We start from the raw sequence: 15,097 nt of genomic DNA on the forward strand, positions 1-15,097 counted from the left end.
TCAAGAGTGACGCAAGTAAATTCTTCAAGGCTCTTCCTCACCTGCTTTTTTTTTTTCCCCCACAGAAAGCTTCTCTTTAACCAGAAAAATGGTTACATGCTGCCCCAAATTATACCCGTTCAGCTTTTTAACCTAAAATGTAAGTTTTTTTTCTCTAGTTGCAAATAAAAAAATCTTGGACAAGTACTTTTGACTACCTTGGATCACATGCCTGTTCCTAGAATAGATACTGGCCTGCTGGTCTTCAGTCATTGTCTGTCCTTAGCTAGAGCCAAGGCCCTAATATTGGCAAGCCATCCGGAAACATCTAGTTAGAGAGGAAGGCCCAGTTCATCACTGGAAGTCAAGATATGAAAGACTGAAGGTCAGAGGTCTTCTTATAATACAGTGTAAAATGCCTAAAGGCCAGGGAGACAATGAATCTGAGCATCTGTAAACTTCTGAGAAAATAATAATGGTACCAGTGATATTCAAGGAAGCCTTTTGCCTTGCGTTGCAGAAGGAATAGTTGAAGTTGTTCAGGATGGTTCAGGCCAGGACCAGGGAGGATTAAGAGAAAGTGCTGAATTTTGAGGAAGAATGAGTAGAAGCCAGTCTTAGATTGGCTGTCCTGAGCAAGTGAGTTTGAAGAAACCAATTTAGCACAAATGGCAGTAGAACTTCACTGTGGTGGAAACCTCACCCTGCTAGGTGAGGCCAGGGATTCTCTTTGGTGCTTCTGAAATTACTGGCCGCTTGAAGAGTAATTCCTAGACAGTGTCAGTGCTTGAGTAATGTTGCCAGTGCTTGCTTGCTATGATGCTGTCTACCTGGGGAGTGGTTTTTGTTCCCTATCCCTTCCAAGTAACTTGGATTCTTTACATATATTGTTTCTTTGAATAGATATGCTCTAAAAAAGTTTGCTTCTGAGGTGAAAATTCCAAATTTTGCTAAAGTGGTTGAAGTTGCATATTGTTCAATGTTAAGGCCAGGTGCAGTGGCTCACACCTGTAATCCCAACACTTTGGGAGGCTGAGGCAGGAGGATTCTTTGAAGCCAGGAGTTCAAGACCAGCCTGCGCAACATAGTGTGACCCCTGATCTCTACAAAAAAAAATGTTTTTTTTAAATTAGCTGGTCATGGTGGTGTACCCCTGTAGTCCTGGTTACCCAGGAGCGTGAGGCAGAAGGATTGCTTGAGCCCAGGAACTCAAAGCAGAGGTGAGCTATGATCATGCCACTGTACTTCAGCCTGGGCAACTGAGCAAGACACCATCTCTAAAACAATTTTTTTCAAAGTTATTCAACATAAAATATAAAACTCAGTACAATAGGGCAGTATAACAAAATTTTGAAAATAAATAAAGAAGTCCTTGCCCAATTTTCACAATGTAAAGAAATTATATAACATGTTAAAATTAATGTGAATTTTTTCTCTGTGGAAATAAATTCATATTTATTTTGAAAAAGCGATTCTGTTCTATCACAATATAGATATAGTCTGATAGCAATAGCTTTTTAGTGTATATATGTAAGGTATACATGTTTTGATGTACGTAATGAAATGGTTACAGTAGTCAAGCACATTAACATATCCACCTATAATCTACTCAATCAGCAAATTTCCAGTATCCAATACATTATCTCAGTCCTCTACTGTAGTCTCTAAATTTATTCGTCCTCTATAACTGCAACTCTGTACTCATTTTGATCTCCATATTCCCATCCCCCCTCATTTCTACTCTTGTTTTTATGTGTTTTACTTAAAAATTTTTTTTTAGCTTCCACATGTAAGATCATGCAGTATTTTTCTTTCTGTCTGGTTTATTTCACTTAATATAATGTCGTCCAGTTCTATGTTGTCACAAAAGGCAAGGTCTTATTTTTTACAAGAATATGATGAATAATATTCCATCATATTTTCTTTATCCATTCATCTCTTGATGGACATGTAGGTTATTACCTTCTTTTGGCTATTGTCAGTAATGCTGCAGTGAACATGGGAGCGCAGATGTTCCTATGAGGTGGCAATTTCATTTCTTTTGGGTATACACCCAGAAGTGGGATTGTAGATCATATATGATAGTTCTATTTTTAATTTCTTGAGGAACCTCCATACTGTTTGCCATAATGGCTGTACTATTTTATGTTCCTACCAACAATGTACAAGGATTTCCTTTTTTCTGCACCTTGCAGGCACTTGCTTGATGGCATTTTTTTTAAAGTTAGTAAAGAAATACCACAGAATGATTCCGAATCAAATAATAAAAGTGTACATTTAGTGTATATGCTTCTTTTTAACCTGTTTTATAATGGTAAGTTTTTTTTCTTATAGAAGCAATTAATTTTTATTATAGAACATTTGGAAAATACTAAGGAGTATAAAGATGGAGTAAATAAAAATCATTCACAGTCCTGTTGTGCAGAGAGAATTTCTACTAATATTTTGGCAGGTTTGCATAATTACATATGCAAACCTTATTGTGTACAATTATATGCATATATGCTACATATATAATTATGTATTGTATATGCATAATATATGCATGTATTATATACAATTATACATGCAGTTATGCACAATTATGTATGCGGCACATATGCACATATTATGCATATATAATGTTTCACATTGACAGTTTTAAGTTTTTTTTTAAAGATTTGAGTCTTATTGCTATTAATAATACTGTGTCAAATCCTGTTTTCATGAGCTGTATTAGTATCCTTATATCATTATATATTTATTAGTAGATTTTTAATAACTATGATGTTCTGTCTTAGGAATACATGGTATTTAGTCCTCCACTTCCAGGTGGCTTTGTTGTTTGTGAGTTTTTGCTGTGAGAAAAATTTTTATGTGAATACTCTTGAATGCATGTCTATTTTATAGAATTGGAATTGAGAAAATACATGAGCTTTTTAGATGGTTCATTACTTAACATTTGCCAAATTGCCCTTTAGAAAATTTGTGCAGATTTGTTCTCACTTGAGAACATATGAGAATGTATGAAAGTGCCTTCGTTTCTCCATAACTGCAATAAGTGCTTCTGATTGAACAGATGAAATTTAAAAGGTAACTGATAGAGAGTCTGTGTGGATTATTACTAGAGATTCAGATGGTTTGAAACACAGATTAGTCCTTCAGTTATGCGTGTCTACATAAACAACTACCCCAGAACTCAGTGGCTTAAAACAATGATGATTTCTAATTTCTCACTTTTCTTTGAGTTGACTAGGCTCAGCTGTGCTGGTCTTCAGTTCCATGCAGTATATATAACTGAGGTCATGGGTCTGGAACAAACACCAGCATCTCTCCTCGTGGCCTCTCATCAGTTAGTCCGTCTCAAGTTCTCTTTATGGCGTGGCAGTTGGCTTCTAAGAGGAATTATCCTAGGAGAACAGATCACAGTTTTCAGGCACTTATAAAACTTCTGCTTGTATCATGCTTGCCCATGTGGTCCTGGTTGATGTAAGTCAAAGTCAGAAGTGGGAGGAGAGCTGCACAGGGGTGCAAATACACGGAGTGTGGGACATAATGTAATGGACAACCAGAATGATAAATTAAGTTTCAGCCAGCATTGCAACTCTGTTTAGTGATAGCTGTTTGAAGTACTGTATTCAGAAGAATTTGGAGACCAACTTCTGGATCAGTGGGAAAGCATATTATGATAAGCTAGTGACATATGCAGGGATTTAGGTGAGGAAGTGGATATACTGGTGTATTTACCATTACTAATTTAATATCTGTTAATTTTATCATAAAGTCACAAACTTAGAAAATCAAAGGAAGTCATGAACTTGAATGCTAGCCCAAATACTTTAAAACCATTTGAATACCTGAGTAAACTGACTCTTAAACTTTAGTTTATCCCAGTTTCACATTGACAGTTAATATAGTTGGTAGTAAAAGATATAAATAATTGGTATCTTAAGACTAGATTACTTTGCACAATACCCATGTTTTACACCAGGACTGCTGTTTCCCACTGATGAATGACACAACTGTAGCAGAGTTCAAACATGAGGATCAAAGTACCTATGCTAGTGATCAGGATAGTAGTGCCTTGGGTTATATGAGTGTGTAGACAGATATCTCACATACGTATGTATTTGTGTGAAGGGTGTGTCTGAGAGAGAGGAGGGAGAGAGAGATTTTATGTGCTTGACTGAACTGTCAATTTGACTTTTGGATTAACTTATGATTATTAGGAGTTATTATCAGTGGCAGTATTTGGATAAGAGTAGCACTATAGCCCTCTGCCTTCCAAGAGGACTTATAGGAAGATATTCCTACTCCTTGATGCAGTAGCATAAAGTCCTCTTTTATGATTTTTTCCTTTCTACCCCATACTCTGCTCCCCACGAAGTTATAATAAGTATCAGTAGTTTAGGGTCCATTCTTCTACTCTTTTTTCTTTGCATGTACATACTTATATATACGTAAATTTTTTAACAAGAATGGAATTGTCCTATATGTACTCTTCTTTAACTTTTTATATAATAAATATCTTAGGTCTTTTCATAGTACTGGTTAAAGGTCAGTACCATTCTTTCTTTTTTTTTTTTTTTTTTGAGACGGAGTCTCGCTCTGTCGCCCAGGCTGGAGTGCAGTGGCCGGATCTCAGCTCACTGCAAGCTCCGCCTCCCGGGTTTACGCCATTCTCCTGCCTCAGCCTCCCGAGTAGCTGGGACTACAGGCACCCGCCACCTCGCCCGGCTAGTTTTTTTGTATTTTTTAGTAAAGACGGGGTTTCACCGTGTTAGCCGAGATGGTCTCGATCTCCTGACCTCGTGATCCGCCCGTCTCGGCCTCCCAAAGTGCTGGGATCACAGGGTTGAGCCACCGCACCCGGCCCATTCTTTCAATAACTGTAAAACGTGCCTTAATGGTTTTGTTATACTCCTGTTGTTGGACATTAAGGTTTTTTCCTATTTCCACCCCCCACCCCCACCCAATTCCTAGAAGTGTGATAGTGAACAAATTTAAACATAATCTTTGTGGTCACATGCAAATATTTTTATAAAATAGCTGTTAGATGTAGAATTGTTGAAATAGGCTATATTTATAGTTTAGCTTTGGTAAGTTGTAGTAAGATCCTGCTAAACCCCGTAAGTGGAGTTCAAAACATTGGAAATGCTTAAATGCATAATTGTCAGATTGAAAAGTAATATTTTTTAATAAGTCTGTAGAGCTGCAAAAAACCTACAAAAGTAATCATATGACACATTGTGCAAAACTGCATAATGATTCAAAAAGCTCCAAATGACAATACATTCACTTCTTAATCTCCTTTGAGAATTAGGGTTGGCCAAATCATGGGAGACATTTGCCAATCACATTCAGATTAATTTCTGGTTTTCCTATTTGGTTTACTGTTAGGCAACTTTCTTCCAAAAAGTCTTATTTATTTATCCTTACTTGTCTCCTTGCCAGCACTTGGTATTACTGTAGTTAAGTTTTGGCTAGTCCAATGGGCAAAAATGGTATCTTCTTGTTTGAATTTGCATGCTCCTGATTTCAGCCATGCGTGGCATCTTTTTCAATATTTATTGCCCATTTGAATCTCTTCTGTAAATTTCCTGTTTCATATATTTTCTGTGTTTTTCTATTGAGTTATTGTTCTTAGTGATTTATGTTAGGTATTTATTTGTATTTTTGATGTCTAAGGTCAGTTAGCTTAGTAGACATCTCGAAAATGTTTTGGTTGTGCACCCCTACAAATAAGTTTTTGAGTATACACCTTCAAGTATGAATATTATACATGTATTTGTTTAGAAATTATATACATGTATTACTGTCAGTCTGTGTCTTACATATTAGTAAAGCTGTATTTTCTTATTTTTATTTAAAACTAAGTGTAAACAGAGGTACTAAATATTTTCTCCTGCAACCCAGTGGAAAGCCCAGTGTGCACCCACTTAGGCAGTTAGGCGTTTAGAACATAATATGCCTTCGACCAGTTAGAGTTGCCAATAGGAATATGCTCTCTGTTTTGTGACCACAAAGTACATCTTCACAAGCCTGTGGGCATTAAGAATTGTGAAGTGGAAAGTAGCAATGGGTTAGACCTTGACTCTCTTACCTTAATTAGCTGTATTACTTTGATAAAATTGATACTGTTATATACCAGTTTTCTCTCACATAAAATGGAGGGGATAATTCTTGTCTTGACCATTTTATAGACTTATGATGTTGTGAGTTAATTTATATGAACAAACTTGGAAAAGCTGTGAAACATTAAGTAAAGAGGTAAAATACGTAGGTATATGTTTTCCAAGTTTATGCCGTTGGGATTCAAAGAGAATATGCCTCAATGTCATTTATGGTGAAAAACAACTTAAAATGCATGGCCTGCTCATAGTGGTTTAGAAATGTGATTATTTAATCTTCCTCTCAAATAGATTTTACACCTCTTGAAAGTAGGAACTGTTACACATAAGTCAGTGAGTATTTATTGACAGTATAGCATTCACTTAATAATATATGTATTTCTTTTTTCTATTTAAGAAAGCCTTGTGACTTAGGAATTAGAAATCAGTTTCTTTGTGAAATGCCTAGACCGTGGTACTAAGGAGAGCTTTCCTTAAAGAGAAAGTTTAGGGCTGCAGATAAAAGGCAGGACTTAGCTTCAATATGTTCTACAGGAATGAAGAATTCAAGGTGTTGGTAACGTTAGGGACACTTACATAGCTGAGTGGAAATGAAGTATGAGGAGGCAATACTAAAGGCAGTATGTGATATAGTATACCCACGAGTGACTATGAAAAAACAACTTTGAATGAAGTTGAAGTTGTTGCTGCTGTTTGAAAAACATATTTTGTAGTTTCTTTTTTTTTTTGGAAATGAATGAATTTAACTGCAGAATGACTTATCATCAGTAAAAGGGAATAGTGGAGAGAGAAGTAAAAGAAATGAACGCCTCATCATTAATAAGAAGGAATAAGAAAATTGGGATTGCACCAGGCGCGGTGGCTCAAGCCTGTAATCCCAGCACTTTGGGAGGCCAAGGCGGGCGGATCACGAGGTCAGGAGATCGAGACCATCCTGGCTAACATGGTGAAAACCCGTCTCTACTAAAAATACAAAAAAATTAGCCAGGTGTGGTGGCGGGTGCCTGTAGTCCCAGCTACTCGGGAGGCTGAGGCAGGAGAATGGCGTGAACCCAGGAGGCGGAGCTTGCAGTGAGCCGAGATTGTGCCACTGCACTCCAGCCTGGGGGACAGAGCAAGACTCTGTCTCAAAAAAAAAAAAAAAAAAAGAGAAGACAATTGGGATTGCAACTGTATAATTAAACAGGTTTGAAATGTTTCATTTTATTTTTAGAGACAGGGTCTCACTCTGTTGCCCAGGCTGGAGTGCAGTGGCGAGATCAGAGCTCACCTTAGCTTTGAATTCCTGGCTTCAGGTGATCCTTCTGCCTCAGCCTCCCGAGTAGCTGGGACCGAGGCATGTGCCCCAACGCTTAGCTAATTTTTTTTTTTTTTTAGAGATGGGGTCTCACTGTGTTGCCCAGGTTGATCTCGAACTCCTGGTCCCAAGCCATTTTCTTGCATTGGCCTCCCAAAGTGTTGGGATTATAGGCACGAGCAGCTGCACCCAGCTTTTGAAGTATTTTATTTTATTTTATTTTATTTTATTTTATTTTATTTATTTATTTATTTTTAGACAGAGTCTCGTTCTGTTGCCCAGCCTAGAGTGCAGTGTCACAATCTTGGCTCACTGCAACATCCGCCTCCCAGGTTCAAGCAATTCTCCTGCCTCAGCCTCCTGAGTAGCTGGGATTACATGCACCCACCACCACGCCTGACTAATTTTTGTATCTTTAGTAGAGACAGCGTTTCAGTATATTGGGCAGCTGGTCTCGAACTCCTGACCTCAAGTGATCTGCCTGCCTCGGCCTCCCAAAGTGCTGGAATTGTAGGTGTGAACCACCATGCCCATGAAGTTATTTTAAATGTATTAATATTCAGGCTTTGCAAAGGTGCTAGAGATTAGGCATGCTTAGGCACACACTGCTGGCTGACAGAGGCAGAGCCCATGACCAATAGTAGCTTCAGTAGGCGGGGATTACGTGTGGGTGATGGGCCTAGCAGGTCACGTTCCTTCTGAAGCCTCTCTTCTCATTTGTATCTTTAGTAGAGACAGGGTTTACAACCCCACAGAGTAGCAAACAGGACAGGCCTGGTTCGGTTCAAGTCAGTAAACTTTTTGTGCTTACCCAGGTGAATGAGAAGAGGAGGTAACATGTATGATACCTACTTTCAAAAACTTAATGACTTAAACTCTTGAAGAAGGTGGAAGACTGCAAAAAAAGAAATGAAATTCTTTTGAGAATTTGGAAAAGTAGATGCATTTCTCAGAAATAGTTCACTGAAAAAATTGTGTATCAGAAAAGAAGGATGAAAATAAAAGGAAATCAACGATTTTGTTGTTAACAGAAGAATCTCAGGTTCTTTCACACCTAGTCATCTGGATGTTTTCAATATCCTCCCCTCCGTTGTTCTTATGAAAGTCTGACTGCTATTCCTTTCTCAGCAGGTTCTCTAAAAGAAGCTCTAGAAAGGAAACAAACATTATTATTGGTAGGAGAAGTAAAGTCCTTTGATGGAGTTGTGAGTCTTTACTGTATATAACAGTTCCTTTCCCCGTCTCTACTAAAAAATACAAAAAACTAGCCGGGTGAGTTGGCGGGCGCCTGTAGTCCCAGCTACTCGGGAGGCTGAGGCAGGAGAATGGCGTAAACCCGGGAGGTGGAGCTTGCAGTGAGCTGAGATCCGGCCACGGCACTCCAGCCCGGGCGACAGAGCGAGACTCCGTCTCAAAAACAAAAAACAAAAAACAAAAAACAGTTCCTTTCTGATCCACTGTTTAAGCCTCATTGTAGAAGATGACCCTGAAGTTGAAATATTTCGCAATTACTGGTTTCAGTTCCTCAAAAACATTAATGGAGACAATTGATAGATTATCAGAGTTGAACAGAGGTAAATCATTATAATCTTGCTGTATCAGTTATTGCTCTATAACAAACCATTCAAAAACTCAGTGGCTTAAAACAGTAACTATATATTATTGTGCATACTTTTCCTGGGTTGGCTGGGCAGTTTCTCTAGTTTCTTTTTTTCTCTAGTTTATGTGGGGCCTGCTGTTATCTGAGATCAGCTAGTCAGGTAAGAGGCTTTGCTGATCTTGGCTGGTCTAGGATGGCCTCATCCAGGATGATGGGAATGACTCTTCCTCTAATAGGCTTGGGCTTCCTCTGCTAGGCCCAGCTTGCTGTGTGATGAAGACAGGCATCCACCCAAGTGAGCAGAATCACCTAAGGGTCTCTTGAGGCCTAGGTTCAGAACTGGGACAGTGTCACTTTTACTACTTTCTCTTGGCCAGAGACAGTCACAAGATCAGTTCAGATTCAAAAAGTGGAGAAATGGATTCCATCCTTGAATGGGAGGAGTTGTAGACTAACATTGTACAAGGTTGTAGATACAAGGAGAGGTGGAAGATGGAGGCATTTTTTGTAATCCATGTAAAGTACATGCTGAAAAAAATTACTGAACCCAGCTGAAGTTTAGGTTCTTCAGTCTCAAGTATGGGATTACACTTGATCCTGGACATACTGCTGATCACACATGTACTCCTTAGATTATATAGAAATCTATGTGGACATGTGTGCAATGACCCTCTTTATTAAAACTGTTAATTCCTAACTCCTGCAGAATAGGGTTATTATGTTTTTTTCTTTTGATGCCCTGTTTAGTTGGTTTGATACTTTCACTGGGGCTGTGTCAGTTTAAGGTCCAAAATAGACCTGACTGCTTTTGTTTTGGGGGATGGAGGAAGGTATCTTAGGTCTCAGTGTACTTCTGAGAAGTCTTTCAAGTAGATGACCTCCCCTGTTCTGCCCACACCCAACACCCACTGACCAAGCACTTGCTGTCATGTTACCCTGTTTTGTTTTCCCTGTAGCACTTATCACTGATTCAAATTCTTGTTCACTTACGTGTTCTTTTTTTTTTCCTGCCTTGTGTTATGAGCCTGTGTTAAGAGTGGGGACCTCCTCAGACCCTCTTTACTGCTAAATTCTCGCAGTTAAGAATAGTGCCTTTCTGTTCTTAGGAAATGTTCAATAAATATCTTTCGAACATTTGTAATATTTTGTAATAAACAAGTCAGCAGTTTGTTAAAATACAGTGTGTTTAAATCCTGTGTCACTGGTGCATTGCAGACACTTGTTGGGTATTTATGGAATCTTGAGGGGGGCCCATGGTCAGTAGGAGCTCAGGGAAAATGAAAACTTGAAGCCGCAAAGGGTTTTTCTAGATTAATCCAGTGAAAGGCAGATGAACAGGAGAGTTTAGGGTAGGATAGATTTGTTGAAATGTTGAACTGTTAGACTTCAGGCTGGGAAGGAGGGAAGTAGAGCAAAAAGTGATCTGATAAATTGGGATAGAGATTCTTCCAAGACCAGGGAACTCCCACAGGGAAGTAGTTAAACATGTACACTACAAGGCTGGAGGTTTGGTGTTGCAGTGTGATCATTGAAGTCGTGATTTTAGACGTGCCAGGTTACGGGTATGACAAAGTTCTGGGATTAAGAGAATGGATGACTCAGGTAGTTGAAGGACCTTGGGGGCATAGGGAGTAAATATCTGTTCCTTGAGAGAATGCAGTCGGACAGCTGATGGGGGAAAGTCCTTAGCAGCCAAGGTACTGAGGTAATGCTTTGAAAAGAGGTAGAGGTTATAGAGGAGTTTGCTAATTATGGAGCACCATTTCCATAGGTAGTTAAGTTTGTAAGACAGAGGTGGACTGTAGACAGTAGGTCAGGGATGGAGAAAACAAAGCCTTACTGTCGGGTTAATGCCAGGTCAGTAGATGGGTTGAGAGAAGAATTGGAGATCAAGTTAACTTGGGCATTGAGAGGCTTGCTGAATTTAGTTTCAGTAGACTCCTAAAGAAAGGTGACCCTGGGACTTACAGACAGAGGCCATGACTCATTTGGCCAAGAGTGGTGGATAGCCCAGGAATTTCTGGGTTCTGCCTGTGCTGCTTAAAGGGTATTTGGGTAGGCAGATTGTGAACTCTTAGTAGCTTACATACTAAGCAGATATATACTCATTTAGCAGCTTCCATATTTTCATTATGGTTTTTCAGAATATTTTAACTGTTTTTTTAATTAGAAATGACATTTTCCAAATGTAAACTCTTTAAAGATGTAAAACATGAATGATAATATGCAAATACTAAAGGACAGTGATTTAATTAATTTAAGTAATACTGTTGTCAAGTCTAAAATTCAAAGATATAAGCCTGGAACCTGGACTTAAAAAAAAAATTAAAGATCAAGATTTTCACATTAGCATTTTCTGTTTTTTGGTCATACAGTTTTTTTTTTTTCCATTGGTATTAACAGTAGATATTTTAATGTAAATATTTAATCTTTTTTGCTGTTAGTCATTTTGAAAGTTCAAACCGTGTGATGAACCAGACCAAAATTTCATAATCTTTAAACCACAAAGTTGCCTAATAGGCAACAAAGTAAGCAGAACAGCAGTAGAAGATTTTACAAATTCCCAGAACCACCTGGAAATAATTTAGGAAAGGCTTTTGACTCTAGGCTCATACATAAGAGTAATTAATAGCAATTACTTTCTTGTCTTTAGTCCTTTGGTCAGATTTGTTTCTTTGAAAAGAGTGAGGCAGGTTAAAATAATCTATATAATATAAATTGCCTGTGCAATGCAAGTCAGTTTGTTTTATGCAGGTAGCAGTAGTATGAACTTGGGGTCATGATATTTTTTATATGCTACTTATATGTGATGGTAAGAATTAAAAGAAAATCTTCGAGTGTGTGTTTTATTTCTTTCATTATGACAATTTAATTAAATGCCAAATGGGTATAACATTTGTCCGACATAAGGGAAAATAAGATGAATAAGCACTGCACGTGATACTCGGCTTAAAATACAGAATTTTTTTTATGTCGAAGAGCTTCTCTAGGATCTGTAAATAGGAGTGTAATTGAAGTTGTAAAGTATGTGCATTTGATTTTGGGAATTTCTTTGTTTATTATAATCTTTTGCCCATAACATGTGTGGCAAGTTTACTCTCCTACGTTGTAGCTTACTTTCACATTCCAAGAGGTCTTTTGATGAACAGAGTTCTTAATTTTGATGTAATTATTTGTCAGGCTTCTGTAAATTATCACAGGTTGTTTTTTTTGTTTGTTTGTTTGTTTGTTTTTTAATTCCTTTCCAGTCCTTTCATCTTTTTCCATTCCAATCCTTACATGTCTTTATGTTGCTGGCTAGTATTGCCAGTCCAGTGATAGAAGCAACTACAGCTCTGACATAAAAATGAAGGCTTCTAATTTTCAACACTAAGAATGATATCTGATGAAGATTTTTGGAAGGTATCATTTCCAGGTGAAGGAAATTCTCTATTTCTAGTTTGGTAAGAACTTTTATTATGAGTTTAAGTTTTGAATTTTATCAACTGTTTGTTCTGCATTCGTTGAGATGATTTTTTTCTTTTAGTTTTTTTATTCAGTGAATTACCTGAGTTGCATTAATACTCTTGTTAATGCTAAACCATTAATGGTAAACCTTACATTGTTGGGATAAACCCAACTTGGTCATGAAGTATCCTTTTTTCCAAGTTAATAAAGTTTGTATTTTTGAGAGCATTTTTAGGTTCATGGCAAAATGTAGTAGAAAATGCATAAAGTTCTCTGGTAGGCGCAGGCACACACACCCTTCCCCCTTCCCCCACTGTGGACATCTTGCCCCACAGTGATACATTTGTTACAATTGTACCTACATTGTCGCATTATTATCACCCAAAGTTCATAGTTTATGTTAGGATTCACTCTTGGTGGTGTGTGTTCATTGGGTTTTGACAAATGTAAATGGCATGTATCCACCATCATAGTATCATACAGAATAGTTTCACCCCCCTAAAATCATCTGTACATCCTTCTATTGGGTTTGCTGATACTTCGTTTAAGACTTTGATATTTATGATAATAAAGTGAAATTGCCCTGTAATTTTTCTTCTCTTGGACTATCATTGTCTGGCTTTGATAGCAAGGTTGGTCCAGCCTCAGAAAATGAGTTGGAAGGTGTTCTACTTTTTTGTGCTCTGAAAGAGTTTGTATGAGATTAGAATCAATCACTGAGAAAGGGATATTATAGTCTTCAAATGTTGCAGTGACTTCTTGTTTTCTCTGTGTAGCTCTGTCCTTTTATTCTGAATGTATATTATCAGATGCATTTAAGTATAGAATTGTTATGTTCTGTTAAGTGTAGAATATGCCATCAGAATGAAGCCAACATTTTTATCATGAGGGGACCTCTACCTCCAGTAATACTTGTGACCTTATCTGTTTGTTTTGTCTGATTTTGATATATAAACTTTCTTTTATTTAACATTACCTGCTCTAATTTTTTTTACTCTTTTAAAAAATCTGTTTTTCCATATATTTGGATGTGTCTTTTAAAAATAGCGTATAATGAATCTTTTTCCAGTTTTATAAACTTTTTTTAAAAATTTACAGTCAATTTACGATTATTGGTATATTTAGGTTTATTTATGCCTTATTTTGTTCTTCCTTCTCTTCCTTGTTTTCTTGTTGGTTATTTAAAAGATAACTTATATAGTTTTAAAATTGTATACAACCAAAATACTTAGGATAATCAGTTTTCCCCTTAATCTTTGACTTGTAAGAAACTAGAATAGATTTCAGTATGTACCACAAATTGAGTGAGAACTTATTCGGGAAAATGCCCGATAAAAGACCTTCATAATTTTGGAAGAAGTAATTGGAATAAAGATGACTTATCTCTTATTAGTGAGAATGGTTAAATATGCTAATTAAATGCCTTTCACTTTTTCTGTTTACTTGTTTGTATTCATTGATGGAAGCAGAATGTTTGGTGTGTCTTTTAGATTTAAAAACGGGAATCTAGTAGTAACTGATATTTATATTGGTCTTTTTGTGAATTAAAATAAAATGTTATCTTTTATGAAGGCATCAGACAACACCGAGTGCCTTCTGAATTACAGTCTGTGAGTCTTGTGAGTACAGAGAAATGACAGGCTTTGCCCTGAAGGATTTCTTATGCTCCAGCAATGTCTATTGATGTTAAGTTAAAGCGAGATAAGATTTAGAAACCTTTCTGTATGTGTCAGTATTAGGTCAAACCTCTGGTTTTACACTGGTGGGGCTCAGGCATCGGAAAGAAAATGAGGAAAGGGTGAGAAGCTATAAGGGAGTCAGAAATGTAGGAAGGAACACCATAGGAGTTGTGCGTGTGGAGAAGAGCGCCACTCACAATTTCCTTCAGTTGCCTGTTTTGAAGCAGATTATTCAAAAGATGTATATAGGAATTCTTAGTCTTCATCAGGAAGCTCATTATCACTGGGAAGACCTCACAAGCTCTATGTAAAATACATATGTTTTTATAATATCGACTGTTTTACCTGGCAAGAAGTAAATTCAGACAATCCTAAACCTGTTTTGACCATGAGGTTATATAAAAGCACTTCTATTATATGCTTCTAGATCATGAACTCAAGTCCATTTATTTAGTAAGAAGGAGCCTGCTGGGAATGGAAGAAAGCTAGATTTTTCTATTAAGTCCCCAAACCTTGGTTTTTTCTTCACGTTCCTTTTTTATATGTGTGCATTTTGCTTAGTCTTTACTCAGCCATTTCTAGTGCAGTTTGAGGAACTGTGAATTTTTATACAAGCCTAGGAATCATCAATATTAGGGCTTTAAATGTGAGCTGTTTTGAATCAGATGGAATCTGTTTTCCTCTGCAATTGAAGATAACAGTTTTAAAGGTGTGAACCATAGTCTTGGACATAAAATATTATTAGTCTTTATCTTGAATTTGTTACTACTTTGCACTAAGATTACAAGGGCCTTCATTTAGGTGACAAGGTTCTTATTATAGATATATTTTTTTCTCATAATCCTCATAATAAATCAAACACATGGGGAAGAAGAGTGACCATTTCAGGATTCTGTGGAACTTGAATATGATAAAATCTTACTGTCCTGTGTATACACATAGCCCTAGAAATAACTCATATCACTGACTCTGAAAATGACTCCTC

At 37.2% G+C, this 15,097-nt stretch overlaps 1 protein-coding gene across 18 annotated transcripts in view; it reads left to right on the plus strand.

Moving 5' to 3' along the window:
• PLEKHA5 (pleckstrin homology domain containing A5) overlaps positions 1 to 15,097 on the plus strand; it is a 249,361-nt gene that overhangs the window by 11,490 nt on the left and 222,774 nt on the right. The window lies entirely within an intron of this gene.

Source organism: Chlorocebus sabaeus, chromosome 11, assembly GCF_047675955.1.
Source record: "Chlorocebus sabaeus isolate Y175 chromosome 11, mChlSab1.0.hap1, whole genome shotgun sequence".
Taxonomy (NCBI): Eukaryota; Metazoa; Chordata; class Mammalia; order Primates; family Cercopithecidae; genus Chlorocebus; species Chlorocebus sabaeus.